Source organism: Sus scrofa, chromosome 5 (genome assembly GCF_054392235.1).
Source record: "Sus scrofa isolate SSC_HxYL_T2T_F1_AM1 chromosome 5, Sscrofa_HxYL_maternal_Yorkshire_Landrace_v2.0, whole genome shotgun sequence".
Classification (NCBI taxonomy): domain Eukaryota; kingdom Metazoa; phylum Chordata; class Mammalia; order Artiodactyla; family Suidae; genus Sus; species Sus scrofa.
The window spans coordinates 53024770-53043101 of NC_139387.1; the positions used below are offsets into that span (position 1 = coordinate 53024770).

The following is an 18332-nucleotide window of genomic DNA, read 5'->3' on the forward strand; positions in this document are numbered from 1 at the left end:
CAAAATCACCTTAGTTTAAAACCACTGCTACAAGGTCTGTACTATTATCGCTCCCATTTAACAAATGAGGAAACTGAGACACAGCTATAGGTCCATCTAAATCCATATCCCAAGATCCAAAACTCTAGCCTGTCTTCATGCCCAGGCAGGAGGTCTATCTTGTAGTATAACTGATACTGCTTGAGTCTCCTTTGCATCCCCATGGAGCCTCATCCATTTGGCACATTGGCCAAATTAACCATTATTCTCTTCACATAAACATTTACTGGATCCCGGAGTTCCTGTCCTGGCTCAGAGGTTAGTGAACCCAACTAGCATCCAAGAGGACACGGGTTCAATTCCTGGCCTCGCTTAGTAGGTTAAGGATCTGGCGTTGCTCTGAGCTGTGGTGTAGGTTGCAGATGCGGCTGGGATCCTGCATTGCAGTGGTTCTGGCATAGGCCAGCGGCTACAGTTCCTTGGGAACCTTCATATGCCATGGATGCGGCCCCAAAAAGACAAAAAGACCAAAAAAAAAAAAAAAAAAAAAAACCAAAACCACAAAAAACATTTACTGAGTCCTACTAGGTAGTAGGGTTTGGCAATAAAGGCACAGTCATGGCCTTTAACAAGTATATGAGTTACTTGAAGAAATAAGATATAACCAGAGATAAGCCATTCGGAGCATCTGTTTGGAGGAAAACTCTGTTTCCTTATCTAGAAAATGGAGATAATGCCAGTGCCGCCCTCATAACTAGCTGAGATAGCGTAAGTCAAGTTCCTACCACAAAGTACAAGTTCAAAGAACTAGATCCCAAATTCATCATAACTTACAGGCACAGACATTGGAAGAATCACGGCATCTCAAAATCATGAGGCTGGAAGGAACCTTCAAAAACAACCGTGAACTTGCCAACCACTTGGTACTTTAGTATTTAAAACTCTAAAAATTTAATTACCTACTTCCAGCAGAGTCTGCTGGCTAAGCTCAGACTGAGGATCTCCACAAGGGTCTCCTGCTGAACTGCTTTAAGGGATTCTGGAGGAAAGAAGGGGATTTTAGCAGAGACAAGCAGTAGGCAAAGCAGAAAGGTTGAGCCGACTTAAAGGACCCTAGGGGTGCAGAGCCCAGGTCTGAGCACAGGGGAGCAGATGAGCTTGGAAAACAGATGAGGTCACAAGGGACACATTGACATCACAGTGACAGAGTGGTGACACTGACCAGGTGAGACCTAGGAACCATTTCTCCTAAAAAAGCAACTAAGGGCTTTAAAAGAATTAAATTAAAACAAAATTCATCTGGAATGGATAAGTGATGAAGTCCTATTGTACAGCAAAGGGATATATCCAGTCTCTTGGGACAAACCATGATCGAAAATAATAGAAGAAAGGGAATGATAGATATGTATGACTGGGTCACTTTGCTGGACAGCAGAAATTGGCACAACATTATAAATCAAATGTAATTTTTTAAATTAATTAAGTCAATAAAATTTAATTTATTAAATTTTAATAAATTGGAGTTCCCGTCATGGTGCAGTGGAAACGAATCCGACTAGGAACCATGAGGTTGCGGGTTCAATCCCTGGCCTCACTCATTGGGTCAAGGATCTGGCAATGCTGTGGCTGTGGTGCAGACCGGCAGCTACAGCTCCAATTAGACCTCTAGCCTAGATGCTACGGGTGCAGCCCTAAAAAGACAAAAAGACAAAAAAATAAATTTCAATAAATCAACTGTAGGTTAAAAACAAACACAAGGGCTGCTACAAGGCACACACCCACCTTACATTATGAAGTTGGAGAATTTCTCAGTCTAAAAGATCAGTATTCCAATAGCTTCAGAGCATTCCCTGAGAACAATAGGCAATTACTTGCTCTAGATCTAGGAAAGTGCAGGGTTTGCCAGAACAGAGTCAGTCTCCCTCCCCCATGTCTACAGGTCCTACCAACATAGCCCAAGGAAACGAGCACAAAGCAGCCAGATGTTCTCTTCGTTAAATTGGAATTTCAATACCTGACGTCTCCCAAAATGTAAGGACTGGTGTAAATTGCCTAAAATACTGTGTAGACTCAAACCAAACCCATCTACAGGCTGTCTCCATCTCAAACCCACCACGATGAGAATGCTGCTATGAGCCAGAGCCCACAGGAGGCCAAAGAAAGGACCAGGCAGGGTGATCTTGTACCAACGGTTTATTGGGAAGATTTGTCTGATGATGAGATGCAAAATACAGGGAAGAGACTAACTGCATGGTCTGTATCAGAGATGAATGGGATGGAAACCAAAACACTGGTAGAGGGAATGAAGAGTGATTCAAAAAATACTTGAAAGGCAAAAATGACAGGGCTGAGGGCCAGGAGTGGGAGTCTCTAGGATACCAGACACAAACTTGACCCCTTGTAAACTTTTTTTTTGCCCTTTGCTTTCTTACTTCATTTATCATAAATGCTTTTCCTCTATCTACTTTCCATTATTATTTGGAGATACAACATAATAAACTTAATATTATCTTATTGTTAGACATCTGTATTATTCCCTACTTTTTAGTATTATAGTTTTGCAAGTATTTATATTTATAGCTTTTATTTTTCATTTTTTTGTTTTTTTAAGGGCCGCACGTGTGTAAGTTCCCAGGCTAGGGGTCAAATTGGAGCTACAGCTGCCGGCCTACACCACAGCTCATAGCGCTGCCAGATCCTTAACCCACTGAGCCGGGCCAGGGATCGAACCTGCATCCTCATGGGTCCTAGTCTGGTTCGTCAACCGCTGAGCCACAAAGGGAACTCCAAAATGAATTTAGGTGGTTTTTTTTTGCTTTTTTTTTTTTTCCATTTTTTAAAGTCATATCGAAGTATAGTTGATTTACAATTCTGTAATCATTTCTGCTGACCCACTGTAAACACTGATAATGAAGTGGAGACTTCAAGGTCAGAGGCTAGCTCAGGCTTAAGAGTGACCTCTTTGACTTCCAAGAACCAGGGCCATCTTTATGGACTTGTAACCTCTAAGTCACTCACAGAATCCCATGCTTTGAAAAGGCCCACACCTGGTTTAATGCTCTGTTGTTACCCTCAAGATTCCTAATAATGTTAACTTTGAACTTGTATTTTGTAAATAAGGTCTGACAGGCACAATGGAGCATGCCTGTGAGCAGAGGAGATCTGTTTAATATGTGTGGCCACCATTCCTTGCTGCCCTGTTCATACAGAGTGCTTGCAATGCTCCATAAGTACAGAATTTTGGCAGGACTCACAATGCATGGAATTCGGCAAGACTCTAATCAAGTTCAAGGTAAGTATGTTACAAATACAACTGAGTAAGCAGGTGAGGGAGTACTAACAGCTGCAAGAAGCCATGCTTTCCATTCAAACCAGAATTTGCTGTACATGCAGAAACAAGGCCGTGTCTTTCTAAGAAATACAAACAACCAAGGAATCTGTTCATATCCTCTCTTACTCCTGTTCCTCTCCTGTGTTAACCAACAGCTTATGCTGAAGATGACGGCACAGAAGGAGAAGGAAAGACAGAGCAATCCATAGTTCTTTCTCCTTTCAGTCCTCCCTTCTGTAAGCCAAAGATTGAGAGACTGGGCAAATCGAGACATGAAATAAGGGCAGTGAGTTAGTTCTGTGCAATGTTTCCTCAGTTGTAGTAAGAAGAATATACAAATGGATTTACAAACTACAAAACACTATAAAGTGTGAGATTTGAAGAACTCTGCACACCTTTTAAATGCTCTTATATTTGCATTTAACATTGGCACTGTGTAACATAATGAACAATAAAATTCATGCTGATGGTTTTCCTTTTTAGTGTTCCTTCACTTAAAATAACATTAAAAAGGAAATAAACAGTGAAGAGAGAGACTACAGAAGAAAAAGAAAAGCTTTTTATGCTGGTCCCATTAATAGCACTTTTTCCTGATTCTTGAACAAGGGGCCACACATTTTCATCTTACACTGGGCTCTGCAAATATGAAGCGGGCCCCACTGAGAACCACTGGAACTCAAAAATGTTACACCCATCTAAATATACTGCTCACACTTGGGCATGTTTTTACTGACGTCGTTCAAAGCAGTCCCCAAAAGACCCACCTACAGGTTGATGGGAGAGGTGCTGATTTTTAGTACCATACTTTTCATCATTAGATTGCTTCGGCCCTTTTGCCATCCCACTCATGTCACTACAACAACAAATCTGCTGCAACACTACAACCCAATGTCTTCCAGTCAAAACTCTTCCTAGAAACAATTAAAATGAACATTAAAGAAGACCTTACCAGAAGCAGCATGTAACACAGAGGCCTCTCTGCTGGACTCCCTCCTACAGAGTATTTCCTGGCCTTCTGGTGGTTTGGTGTTAACCAAACCCAGGCTGTGGATCCAGAACCAGGCTGTTTCTCGTCACTTCGAGCACTCAGGTTTCCCCTGGGAAGTTGTTCTGTGAACCCTCCAGTCTGGTGTCTCAAAATTCCTCCTTCAAATACAGTCAAGGTTTCCTTTGTCTCATTTCATTCCCCGCTTCTTGTTTGCGCCACTACTTTCCACCTCGATAAATTAATTTCCTGCCTGGAGACACATCCTGGCAAATGTGTCAGTTTGCATTGTTTAGATGAGAGACTTCTGTCATTCTTTCAAATTTTTCCTCTGTCCCAATAATCCCAAGAGCCAGGCTCTCAGGAGCCTGAGTTTTTTGTCTATGAATTTCCTCTCACTGCCTAAAAAAAAAAAAAAAAAAAAAAAATGCAGACTGCCTGCAGTGAACTTACTCAACTCTTATCTCTTCCAATCGCATTTTTTCCCAATTTCCCCATCCTTTCCTCCATTCCATCTGAAGAAGCATTCTTATGAATTTCAAAGCTAACTTGCACTCCCCACCTGATTTCAATCTATCCCTGAGCTTCTCCCCAGACTCTGCACCCCTTCCCCCCTCTCTTTTGCTGCTTTCATATCACCCTCTCTGCCAGAACCTTCCTCTAACCCACGTGAACAGAGCACATCTCTCCTCTTCAGTGCCCTGAAAGGCTAGGCTAGCGGTTCAAACCTCCCCTGTATTCCTCAGTTTTCTGCACTCCAGACTCCATCTCTGCTGTGCTGAAACTGCTCTCCCTGTTCACCAACGGCCTGGCGGTGGGACCAGGGGCCATTTCTCAGACCTGTCCTTGTACATCTTCCCAGCCAACCTCATCCCATCCCCTACAAAGCACCCCATTTAGCAATTTTTCATGCATTAACAAATATCAACTATACATATGGGCTTGCTTGCTTTTTTTCTTAAAGTGTCTATCACTGACATCTGTTTAAACCAGTGCATTTCCCCCTCCCCAACTTTTTGACAGCTAAATAGTATTCTAAATCTGTTTTTCATTATGGCTATGTATAAGGAGGGCCATGTCCTTTGGGCCCCATTTCCTGTATATGACAATTCTTAAGGGTAAAGATGATGTTTTATTTGTCCTATATTTCCAAGAGGACCTGTCCCAAGGCCAAGAATTGCTTAACAAATGCTCAATGAAACAGTAACGATATGCAACATTAATCCAGTGTTCATTGTATGCCATGAAAACAGCTGCTAATACTTCATATATATTATACGTAATACTTACACTCCACCCAATTATTCCCATTTCACAGAAGACCAAATCACACAGCTCATAAGGACAAGAGATTCCAATCTACATTTGTCTGACTCTGGAGCCCACCCCCTTCATCTCTGCACTTATAGGTAACAAAACTGGCATAAGAACATTCTTAGCTTTTTCAACCAAAGTTGGAGAACAGAGGAGCTCCAAGTATTCTGGTGTAGGCAGGTGGGACTGAGGATAAGAGGTGGGCTTTGGAATGAATTTTAAGTAGATGGAGGCAAATGGTTGCAGCCATAAAGCTAATCTACCATTCAGCCATTGTGCATTTACTGAGAACCTACTAGAAGTTGAATTACTTGCCTCCCCTTCTTCAGGCTCCTCACTACTTCAGTAATAGCGGCCAACATTTTTGAAAACTTATGTACCAAATGTGACATTATTATTTCTATTAAAAATTTCTGTTTCTTTGGCCACACCCATGGCATGCAGGAAGTTCCCAGGCCAAGGATTGAACCGTGTCACAGCAGTGACCTGAGCCACAGCAGTGACAATCCAGGATCCCTAACCTGCTGGGCCACCAGGAACTCCTCTAATTATTTCTAATACGGACAAAAATTCTATGCGACAAACATCAGTACCAGCATTTTACAGAAAGGAAAACTGAGATTTGAAGAAGTTAAATTACTTGTCAAGATTAGACTCCAATAAATAGCAAAGCCAAGATTCAAGTTAAAGTTCTATAGGGCTCCAAAGCCTGACCTCTTTTTTGTCAAATAGAGTGCTGCCTCCTAATTCTGAGAGAAAAGAGTCATTTGGTTCAAGACTCAACTTCTGCGGTGGAACCGTACACAGATTTTTCTCACAAGAAGTCAAGAGGTGGGCAGACCATATTTGGAAAAGTTGTTCCAGAATGCCATCAGCTTCCCAACCTCCTTTCCCCTCAAGGTTCTTGAGTTTGGTGACAAGATGGCTTCTCCATGTAGAAAACAGCACCCATGGTCCAGAGAGAAAAAGTACCAACAGCGACAGGCCTCACAGGGGTGCTGTCAGAAGCCACCGCTTAAAAGAACACGTGGTCGAGCCCCTCCAGCTACTGTGCATCTCATTGGCTTGGACTATGTCACTCAGACACAGCCCAGCTGCAAGGGATTCTGGGAAATCAAGCCCCACCCCCTTCTTAAACTGGCCATCATGACAAATTAAAATGGTTCAGCTGTGGAAAAAGGAGGGCAGGATGGCTATGAGTGAGCATCTAGCTATGTCTGCCCCCCAGGGGGCTGTAGAGTGCAAGACATCCTACAGACTCAAGGTACCCTGAGGAGAAAAACGCAAAGAAACTTAAATCTGTGTTCCGAAGCCCTCTTGGTTGTGCAGTCACCCACTGCTGGGGGTGGAAGCCGGAAGAATGTGAAAGTTTTATAAAAGCATCCAAGCAGCTGATCCAGAGGAAAAACACCGAGACCCAGGTGACTTCACACAAATCATCCTGGCAGACTCACAGGTTCAATCAGTGTTTCTCCTCTGTGTCCTCACCGTTTCCCTTCCTCCCACTCACTCATTTCCCAGAGTTAATTGAAATGAGAACCTATAGGTTCATTTGACTCTTCCATCATTCATAAGAAAAAGTAGAGCGTGTTCAAATTCCAATTCAAACAAAATCCTCCACCACGCGTTGTTATGAGAAGTGGCATCTTTAGAACAAGATAATGGTTGCAGTGACATTATTTACGCAACTGCAGCCACGCTGTCGAGTTATTATGTTAAGAAAGTAGGCCATGGAATTTTAGCCTTATTACTGTCTTTCAAATAATGTAAATTCAATAAACTATCCCTATAAAAACCTCATACCATCCTGTGATGATGAGATTACATGTATGCAAAATATTATATATGGAGAGAGAGAGAAGGGTGATTAAAAAGCCAGCCCAAGGACTTCTGTGAGCTATGTCCCAGGTGCAGAAATATAAGATGACACAGGCATATTCAGTGATATGGTTCAAACTTACATTCGGAGCATGGACGAGTTAACACAGTTCCCCATGGGCCTACCTACTCCTTCCCAAGAACTACCTCCCTTGCCGAAAGAATCTGGCCACTTATGAATGGACTTGCCCCCTAAAAACAGTACCTTTAGTCCCTCTCTCGCCAGGTAACACTAACTTTTCCTTGTTAACCACCACACAAGACTAGGAATCAGCGCATCTTCTCTCTTGAACGTGCATCTGTTTTTTTATCAAATGCTTAGTTTCTCTAAGTTAAAGGAGAGGTGAAAATACCTTGCCTCACTCTGGAGTTCAAAGGGTGTCCGTAAAATCACCAGCCAGCCCCCAAGGTCATGGTTCTTGACCTTCCTCCTCCACAGTCCATATTTGAGACATGAGCCTTTACCAGAATGACTGCGAGTTAATGGAGTCTGAGTCTGTACAATTCCTTCAGTCATGGGCATTTTTGGGTGCACTATGGGACAGAAACAGCCACGAGATCTTTCTATTCTGAACGCATTACATTTGCCAACACAAACAAGGATGTGAATGTGGGCCAGTCAAAATGTGAGTCATACCAAGTTCTAGGCAGACATGCAACCAAAGTTCAGTCACAAATGTGACAACACACCCACCTGGATCACTCAGAGTCCAAACCCACATTTCAGAAACAGAAGCTCTTCAAGGGGAACAGACTGGTCCAGGTTTCACTCCAACCCTCTTCTCCTCTGATAACTGCCTAATAAGTGTACAGACTTAAAACTGCTGGAAGGGCCCACTTTTTCATCTAAAATCCAGTTGTTTCGTGTTTTAGATCCTTCAAAGTGGGAAAAACTATTGAAGTAAAAGAAACACTCACTTGGCTTTTTGAAACATTATCAACTAATGCCAAACTGGCATCAATAATTACTATATTTAAAAGAGAGTGTGAAAGATGAGTCTTTGTATTTTCCAGGGTGGGTTGGCTCGATTTCGTTTTGTTTTTTCAATCCATGAACTCCACTTAATAAAGCATCAGTCTTTGTGGTGGTGATATAAGTGACAAAAGCTGTAGACTATTGGCTAGAAAAATGGTTCTGACATGCACTGTGATGAATTTGACATAATACACCAGAGAGGCAAGGAAGTGTATAAGCCCAGAGCAGTTTTTGGATAGTGTCGATTTGGGGGCAGTTTGATGACTGGTTTAATTGTGAAATTATCAACCTTTAGCGGAAGGGAAATGCTGGCCAGAGGACAGACACTTTGTTCCCTTTGTCCCCAAACAACACCTCGTGTCACTAACCTTAACAGCTTTGAATCTTATCCTTACACCCATCTGTTTCACCAAGATTAAAAAATAATAATAATAAAATCATGCCTCCTTAAAAGATTTCACAATAGGCTGCTCAATTAGGATTTTTTTTTTTTTTTTTTTTTTTTTAACTTTCAAAGCTAATGTGACTTTCTAGGGAGATCTCTGGGAATTAACAAAAAGCCACCATTATGCTATATCTCTTGCCCAGGTTTCAACTGTGAAGGAACATTTCTTTAGTAAAGAATCAAGACACAGGCCCAAAATATGAATGGATATTCATATATTCATTCAATCATTCATTCATTGTTTGGAAAAAGTAATTCATGTCAGGTCAGGTCAAAACTATGTAATAATATCTCTGCAAAGACAGAATGATGAACAAGGTCTTCGTTCAGGTAACAGTTTGAAAGATGTGCTATTTTGAATGCAGGAATTTTTTAAAATGGGAGATGAAGACTTCAAAGTTACTTTTAAAGTAAAAATTCCTAACATAATCTAAATTAATTACAAAATACAAATATGTCATGAACATGAAAGACAGGTTTTAAAAAGAAGTCAGCTAGTCAGTAACTGAGGAGAAAAAAATGATCTTATTCTGATTTATCTCAGGCTGCTACTGTGAGTGACAAAAAGACTATATAAACAGTTAATGAACTCTCCTTTACTGAACTTGTTTCCAAAAAATGCCTACAATGCCCTTGAAATTAGGCACTATTAATCTGTAACTACACTGTGCACTGAATGTCAAGTCAACATCTGTCCATAAAGGCCAGATTCTCCTATTTTAAATAACTATCGCAACTATGATAGCTGCTGGTCAAAGAATTTAACCAAAACCTGATCCTACCTTTCTCAATAACTCAAACATTGTTCTAGTTTTGTCCCTTCTTTTGGCTATGGCACGCAGTGGCTTGATATGGCATCTCAGTTCCCAGACCAGGGATTGATCCCACGCCACAGCAGTGAAAACATCAAGTGCTAACCACCAGACCACCAGCGAACTCCCTCAAACTTTCTCCTTTGAAAGAACTGTGTTTTACTATATATCACATCTTCCTTCTACACACAGAGGGAGCAAGAAAAATACTGGTTAAACCAAGTATATAAAATTACTGTTACTATTCAAAAGTGTGAATGAAATGTAAAACTTTGATATATTCAAGTCCCTAAGCCAGGACTCGTTTCTTGAAAAGGAGTATAAATAAATTTGAACTTGGCTCATCAGGATAACATCCTTGAGATACTACCTGACTGGTTTTAGGCTCCAGTGAACTCTCACCAGCCCACAAAAATTCTACCTCACCTCTTGCTCTTTCCTGCTGAAAAAGTACATTGGAAAACACAGCATGATTTATGTCCTTCCTACAGAATATAAATAGAAACGATTTGGTCACCGTTATTTCAGAGACATGAGACAATTTCTGTTTCTTAGTCCAAAACACACATCGAAATGAAAATGTTCTGGCCTTTCCAGTCAAGCACACCTTCCCTTTGCAAAAAGCCTGATCTCTATCCACCTTGTGCTAATTAAATTTTCGAGAACAACAATACAGATCCAGGTGTTTTATAAACAACAGCAAAAACAAAACAAAACAAAAAAAAAAAACACACTTCTTTCTTGCCCTGAAACTTAACTGTCACCTGGTTAGAAAGACAGAGAACCTCATGTATGAAGTCTTGCATCTCCACACTTGCCAACTTGGGTTATCAGGTGCAATTTGGTGGCTTCTTTCTTTCCTCCTGTCGGGGAAATGCCCTTTGGTTCAGGCACCTGAGGTGCAGCTTTTGATTCACAGTGAAGTCCACAGTTTCCTCCCAACCTGGCAACAGAAGGCTCCTCACTGCTGAGGAACTCTGGTAAAAGCAAAGGGAAACCTGACTCAGGAGTCTCAGCGCAGACACTCTCTTTCCTTCTCCAAAAGAAAGAGCCTTCAGCGATGATGAGTGAGGATCCTGAATCAGTTTATGGAGTTAATTTTTTTCACCAGAAAACAACTGTAGGACCTGGGCACACAAAATCTCCAAGCAAGAAATAGAAAGGGTTTGAAACCACAAATAAGCAAAAATCAGAATTCTACACTTCCACTTGTCAAAATACCCTTTAGCTCTCGACAGGCCATTGCTTTCCCTAAATACCAAACTTAGACACTCAATCAGGTTCTTCATCTATTGCTCTCTGCACTTCTTATTGAAAGGAAGGATTTGTTTTGGTCCCACATGTTGGAAAATTCATGTTCCTATAATTAAGAGTTTGTATGCCACGCCTTCTGCCACATTTCCCTGTAAAAACTCCCTTCTCTAAAAAGGATCCATGAAAACAACTACCAGCCCTCATCTTTCTCTCAAGCAATCCACAGAAGACAGATCCAAAGGTTCTCGGCAGCCTTCCTAACCCCTCCAGATCACAAAGTTGGCAAGCCATGGGATTCTCCGCTAAAATGTAAGAATGAAAACGAGTTGGCGTTGAAGTGTGCCCCCAAGAGACCGGTTTTCCCACAGGCTCAATGAATTTCCCACACCCCAAATGAATTCCTCAAATCTTGACTATGGAAAAGGATTTTTTATGTTATTATGTAAGAATATATAAACATAACAATGACAGTCTTTCATTTAAAGCAACGCATAATAGGCCACAGGAGAACCAAAAAAATACAAAACTTTTCTCCTCTCTCAAAGAGCATAATGTTTGAGTCCATATTTCATAAACTTTTAGTGACATTTTAAAAGAACACCCCTACACACACACACACACACACACACACACACACACACACACACACACCACTCCTCTGATCGGGGTTCTCAAGTATTATTAGAAGACTAGGGTGTGGGGGGTTTAAGGACACAGTCAAGATTTTACATGTCGAATTCCGGAGGTATTTTTCCCATACAAACTAGTTGAGAGCCCCAGTTGTTAAGCCCTACCGCACCCCGCAAAAAGTGTGGGTTCCCACTGGGAGAGAGGAGTGAGCTGGGAGAGAGGAGTGAGCTGGAAAAGGAAATCGAGTGGGGAAAAGGAGGAGCAGCTACAACCACACAACGGTGCCACTGCTTGCCGGTCCCCAAGAGAGGACAAACGCCCTTACCTGGGGGAGGAGAGCCGCCCGCACGAGTTGCAAAAGTTCTGGTTCACCTTCGCTCGGAGTTCAAAGCGCCGGCCCTCTGCCCCCACGGCAGTCTGGCCACTCCGAGTCCTCTCCCGGCCGGCTCCCGCCTTCCCCACCCTCTCGGCCCTACACCATGTCAGGAATCCGGGCAGGCACCGAGCTGGGAGCTGACATCACTCCCAGTTCCAGGTACCTCCCCTCCCTCGCGCCCGCCCGCCCGCCTCCCTCCCCGCAGAAATTAGCCAAAGAGAGGACGCCGGGGGGGCGTTGGCGCGCCCCCGCTCGCGCTGATTGGGCCCGCGGGCTGTCAGTCAGAGGAGCCCACTAATTTTACACATTCCTCGCTGAGCCCGGCAAGGGCTGGAAGTGGGTGTTGATGGAAAAAAAATGCTGCCTTTCCTGCTATCTCTAAGGGAGGGAGAATAATGGTACGAGGAAGATCCTTGCGGGTGGCGTTTTAAACTTTTCTTGGCGCATTTACCCTCTCCCAGGTCGGAAACGAAACTAACCCACCCAAGCCCCCTTTTGAAGGAAAAACAGTCGCCTCTGTGTCACGGGCAAGTCCGAGTCCGGCGGCGCGTGGAGCAGAAAATGGCTAGCTTGAAGTCAGGCAAATAAAGGAAAACGCCAGCTCCCTCTGCTAACCCTTTTATCTTGGGACGGCTGGGCGTTCCCTTAGACGGGAAATTTAGAACTTCAAAAGCACTTCGGGAAGATGTGAAGGAGAATCCTAGAAACCGCGACCCAGCTCTGGGTTGTTAACCGGGGGTGTTATCCACCATGCGGCGGCTTTTGCTTTTAGCGATGGAAACCCAGCACACGAGCTTCCAGGCAAATAAAATTGAACCTCTGAAGAACAATTACTATTTACCTTTTTAAAGATCTTAAGGCTGCTGTTTCCATGCACAATTGAAGGGGGATGGGGGTGGGGGAACCTCACAATTGAGTTCAGCAAGCCACAGGAGAATAATTACTGTTGAATGGAACCAATTGCAGTGGCTGAGGAATCAATTAAGAATTAACTAACGTTTACGCTGACAGCTATCAGGCAGTATAATACTCCCGGCCAACAAAACAGAAAGATTCCCAGGAAATGGGTCTTTCAGTTTGCCTAATAACTGCTTGCAAGGCAGGACTAAATGGTGAAAAGTGGCCCTCTTTACATGATATATAGATATATTATCCATCATCTTCTGGAATTACAATGAATGAATTATTGGTTTCCTGTTGGATTTTATTGTTTGTTTTTTTGATGGATGACACGTCATACATTTCACCATCCTGCCAAAAATTGTAGAAGGGAGGCAGAGAGTCCACCATTGTGTCTCACTTCAATCTTCACATCCATCCTGTAAAGTGAGTGTCATTAGCCTCATTTTAACCTAAAGGAATCCAAGGCTCAGCAAGCTTAGGTAAGTAAATTGCTCCAGAACACCCAGGACTGGGGTTGAAACCCAGGTTCATTTGACTCTGAAGCTATTTATTCTCTTTAAAGTAGTGATTGCCCACAGTCTACACTCACTCCAACACTATCATGCTAAAAAAAAAAAAAAAAAAAAAAAAAATCTGAAGACCCAGATAATGCTCACAGACCTGCTCTTTTACCATGATGCTGTTTGTCAAACCTACACAAATTCCAAGCTCCTGACTTGTATTTCTGAATCCATTTCCCTCCAACTCTAAGTCTTTCTATGCACCACTTTGAAAGGCATTTTCTAAAACAGTGTTTGGTTTTACTATCAACATCTTCCCCTCTAAATCAGGGCCCCCTCCCCTTCTCTGCCATTCCTAGTGGGACATTTAAAACTCCCTGATCTTGGCCTCTGTGTACCTTTCCCACCTTATCTCCCACTTCACTCCTGGGAGAAACTACTGCAGTCAAACTGGTCTACTCTCAGATTCTTGCTTGCATCTCACCTCTTGGCCTGGAATCCCCACTCGTCTGTGTGAGTTCTGTGGCAGTTTTTTTGTTTTGTTTTTGAGAACCTTTAAGATCTACCCTCTTAGCAACTTTCCAAGATGTAATACGGTATCATTAACTGTAGTCATTATGTTGTGCATTACATCCCAGGGACTGATTTATTTTATAACTGAAAGTTTATACCTACTATTTTGGCTGCCCCAGCAGCATGTGGAAGTTCCTGGGCCAAGTATTGAACCTGAGCCAGAGCGGTAACAGCACCTGGTCCTTAACTGCTAGGCCACCAGGGAACTCCTAGAAGTTTGTACTTTTTGACTCCCTGCTTCTGTGTATTGAGTCCCACCCTTTTCCCAAAGACTAGTTAATTAAAGTCCCTGACCTTGCTGTGCCCTACAGTGGACAGAAAAAGGGGTCCATTGTCCAGTTCTGCTATTTACTTGATGTGCAACTTGGACCAAGTCATTAAAATATCCATCAGAAACCTAATTACCCCTTTTATAAAATGGGACTGATAATACATCAAAGGTTATTGGTGGGATTGTACAGATGTGTAAACATATGGTTATATATATTTAGTTATATAACTTTCCTGTCTTGCCAAACTCTGAAGAGGATGCTCCATGCCTAATACCTCCTTATATTCCATATATTCAATTCAAGGAAAACACTCAATAAAAAAACAGGGGGTAGGGAGCTCCCACGGTGTTGCACTGGGTTAAGAATCTGACTGTTGTGGCTCAGATCACTGCAGAGGTGTGGGTTCAATCCACAGTCTGGTGCATTGGGTGAAAGGATCCAGTGTTGCTGCAGCTGCAGCTTAGATTCAATTCCTAGCTTGGGAATTTCCATATGCTGTGGGTGTGGCAAAAAAGAAAAAAAAAACAAAAAAAAAAACGGGGTTTCCTAGTGGCCAAGTAGTTAAGGATCTGATGTTTTTACTGCTGTGGTTTGGGCCACTGCTGTGCTACAGTTTCGATCCCTGGCCTAGAAACTTCTGCATGCTGTGCATGTAGCCAAAAACAAACAAACAAACAATAAAAAACAAAATATAGGACAGAAAATGGAATAGCAGATCACCTCTAACCCCCTTTCACTCTTTAAATGCCCACAAACCCCAAACATTCTCATAGCCTCTCTCTCCCTGCTTCTCTCTCTCTCTCCTTCCCTCTCTCTCTCTCTCCTCCTCCACCTCCCTCCCCAATCCCCCCTCTTCCCCCCCTCCCCCAACTAACCCCCCTCCTCATCAATCTCAATGCTCAGGCCACAGTCCTCCCCTCTTCCTACTCTCACACCATTCATGCAACAACTCTTAACCCCTCAGGTATTTTCTGTGCCCACCATTTAACTTGCTTCTTGGCCATGCATCTTTCCCTCTCCCTAAGTCAGGGACACACTTGTCTATGTTCTGCCTTGCTCTCCCAAAGGCCCTCCAATGGTGACTGGGTGGCTACCAGTGATTCTTTCAGCCCCAGTCTTAGGAAGCCTGCCAGGGCTCACATTCTCCAACCCTCGGGCAGGAGGTGGGGGAGGGAATGTCCTACCCCCACAGGGATGGCAGGATAGAATAACAGGAAGTCGCCTCCCATCCCCTTTGCAGCTGGAGTGATAACAGCTGCCATCTGAGTCCTGGAAACAAAAGACAAGAGGAAAACTGAAAACAGGCCAGGGCTGGAGCAATAGTGTTCCAATCAGAGGTTCCAGAGTGAGTGAGGAAGGAACCCAAATGATGTGAGATTTCAGCCTTCTTCTCCCCACCCCTCCTTCCCCTCTCCCCTTAAGCAGAGTTACAGCCTCATCTGCTCTACACATAGGTTTCATTCTTCATTTTACAGAGGATCTAACACTTCAACACATATATTGAAACCACTGGCCTCCAGATATCGTGGGGAACCCCCCAAAGAATTAGGATATTGAGAAAACAAAATAAAATGGCTGATGAGCAGGCACCCAGAGTTTACCCACTACCCTGGATCTTAGCTGACTTCATGGAAAAGTCCATTTGCAACTCCTGTGGTTTCAACACTAATTAACTCTGAAGGTCTAAATACTTATTTTTCTGCCTAGTTATTCCTATGATTAGCCTGACCTTTGGTACCTCTGAGTTTTGCCAGATAATATCCTTATGGGGTGGAGATGAGGACACTGGGAAATGGGAGGGGGCGGCGGGGTGGAGGGGGCGGACATCTGCAGAGAATAACAGCAGAACTTGAGATGGACCCTAAAGATCATCTGAGGCCACCATCTACGGGATGCCAAAGCCCTTTCTATAGTAGTTCTGACAAGTAGACTTCTAGCCCTAGCCTAAATTTATCTGGCAACAAGGGGCACAGGAGCCATGAGAACAGCCAACCTCTGAAGTTCCTTCTCCTGGTTCCCCAGATCCTGCTTTTCTGACTGGTCCCTCAAAGACCTCTCTCATATCTCATTTAATCCTCACACCTATCCTGTAAGGTGAGCATCATTAGCCCCATTTTAATATAAGGAATCAAAGGCTCAGCCTGTTTATATAAGCAAATTGCTCCACTACCCCCAGAACTGGGAGGGCAACCAAGGCCTCTGATTGCAAGCCATTTTTTCTTTATCTATCCAAAGCACGGATTGTCTACAATCTGCTCTCTTTCAGCTCTGTGCTCTGGAGTAACAGAGAGCAGGCTGAGCTTGTTGCTGTTGTTGTTCCTCCCACTCCCAAGCCTTTGCAGGCAGGAGGACACATCCTTTACTTTGTTTAAATGCATATACAGAGAGGCTCACCCAGTTCATCAAGGTCACGTCCTTTGCTGTCTGGTCTTTACTGGCTTCCACCTGTGACTTTCCAAAGCACAGTCCTGATCACTCTTGACTACTTTCGTGTTTTTTTAGGGCTGCACCCGTGGTATATGGATGCTAGGGGTCAAATCAGAGCTGTAGGTGCTGGCCTACGCCACAGCCACAGCAATGCCAGAGCCAAGCCACATCTGCGACCTACACCACAGCTCCTGGCAACACTGTATCCTTAACCCCCTGATCAAGGCCAGGGATTGAACCTGTGTCCTCAAGGATGCTAGTCTGGGGGAGGAACTAGCCACGAGGGGAACTCCTTGACTACTTTCTTTTCTTTTCCTTTTTTTTTTTTTTTTTTTTGTCTTTTTATGCACCCACGGCATATGGAGATTCCCAGGCTAGGGGTGGAATCAGCTCCAGCTGCTGGCCTACACCACAGCCACAGCAACGCCAGATCCAAGCTGCCTCTGTGAACTACACCACAGTTCCCGGCAATGCAGGATCCTTAACCCACTGATTGAGGCCAGGGATGGAACCCGAGTCTTCATGGATACTAGTCAGATTCATTTCCTCTGAGCCATGATGGGAACTCCTCCTTGGCTACTTTCAAAGCAGGAACATCTCCCCTTTGCTGAGGAGCAAAGCCCAAACTCCTGTCTGGCATCCAAAGATCCTTACATCCTGGCCCCCAACCTACCTTTGAATTTATCATTCACTCTGCTTCACACTTGCACACTCCATAAGTGAATGACTTTGCTCTCATATTCTCTAACAATGTTTCTTACTTAAGGAAGATTTGTGCCCATATCTACTAAAACCCACCTCCCAGGGTTGTTGTGATGACCTGATGTCATATGTAAGACACCAGAGCACGCGTGTTGCCTGACAATGTGTCATCAGTAAGCGTATTTTCCTTTTTCTTATGACATAGAACAATTACACTCTTATTTTATGTATGACTTATGGCTCTCACAGACCCTAAGTGCCTTTCACCTGGAGGGCAGAATGCCAATTTGCTTCATCTCAAGTCCTTTATGGAATTTAGAACCATATGTTGTCCTATAGACATTCAATAAAAATTCACCAAAATGAATGAATGCAGCCTTTTGCTTAAGACTGCTCACCTGCTGTGGGCTATGTCTTTAGAAGTTCAGGCGGAACTCCATCAGAATGATCTTTTTTTTTTGGTTGTGTGTACTCTGAAAGAGGTCAACAGAATGGAGAGACAGCCTTTTCAATACACAGCAGTGATTCTTATTTTCCATTCCAGGCAAATGATGTGCATAGCATTCTTCCTAAGCAGGCCAAGCCTTTCCGCAGGCTGTCAGGCCTTTCCTAGAGTGACAGGTCACTACCATTTCTTCCCACCAACATGTACTTTGCACAGACCCCTTTAGAGGTCCTGGGAACATGCTCAACCAACAACAGCACATTACTCATAACCAGTAACTACCATCTTGATTTTCACCTGCCACAATATTAAGTCAGGCTCATTTTGCAAATGACTAATTAAAATGCATCCAGCTTGACATTGTGATGCACCCCCATCTCTGAACCCCTCCACATGAGTCCAAGCCTCCAAGTGATCCATTAATTCCTACTCACTCAACTTTTCACCTGGGCAATCATTACTTTACTGTCGCTTTATTGTCTCTTCTAATCCTTAACTAGAATTCTTCTACTTAACTGGAATTTACATTT

The 18332-nt window shown here is 43.3% G+C and overlaps 1 protein-coding gene across 50 annotated transcripts in view; it reads right to left on the reverse strand.

Moving 5' to 3' along the window:
- PPFIBP1 (PPFIA binding protein 1) overlaps nt 1-12130 on the reverse strand; it is a 191503-nt gene extending 179373 nt beyond the window's left edge. For all 50 annotated transcript variants that reach the window (XM_084956484.1, XM_084956483.1, XM_021092149.2 and 47 more), the window contains exon 1: nt 11930-12130. The gene's annotated coding sequence lies outside the window, so the exon portion shown is untranslated. The remainder of the gene's footprint in view (nt 1-11929) is intronic.
- Between the last annotated feature and the right edge of the window lie 6202 nt (nt 12131-18332).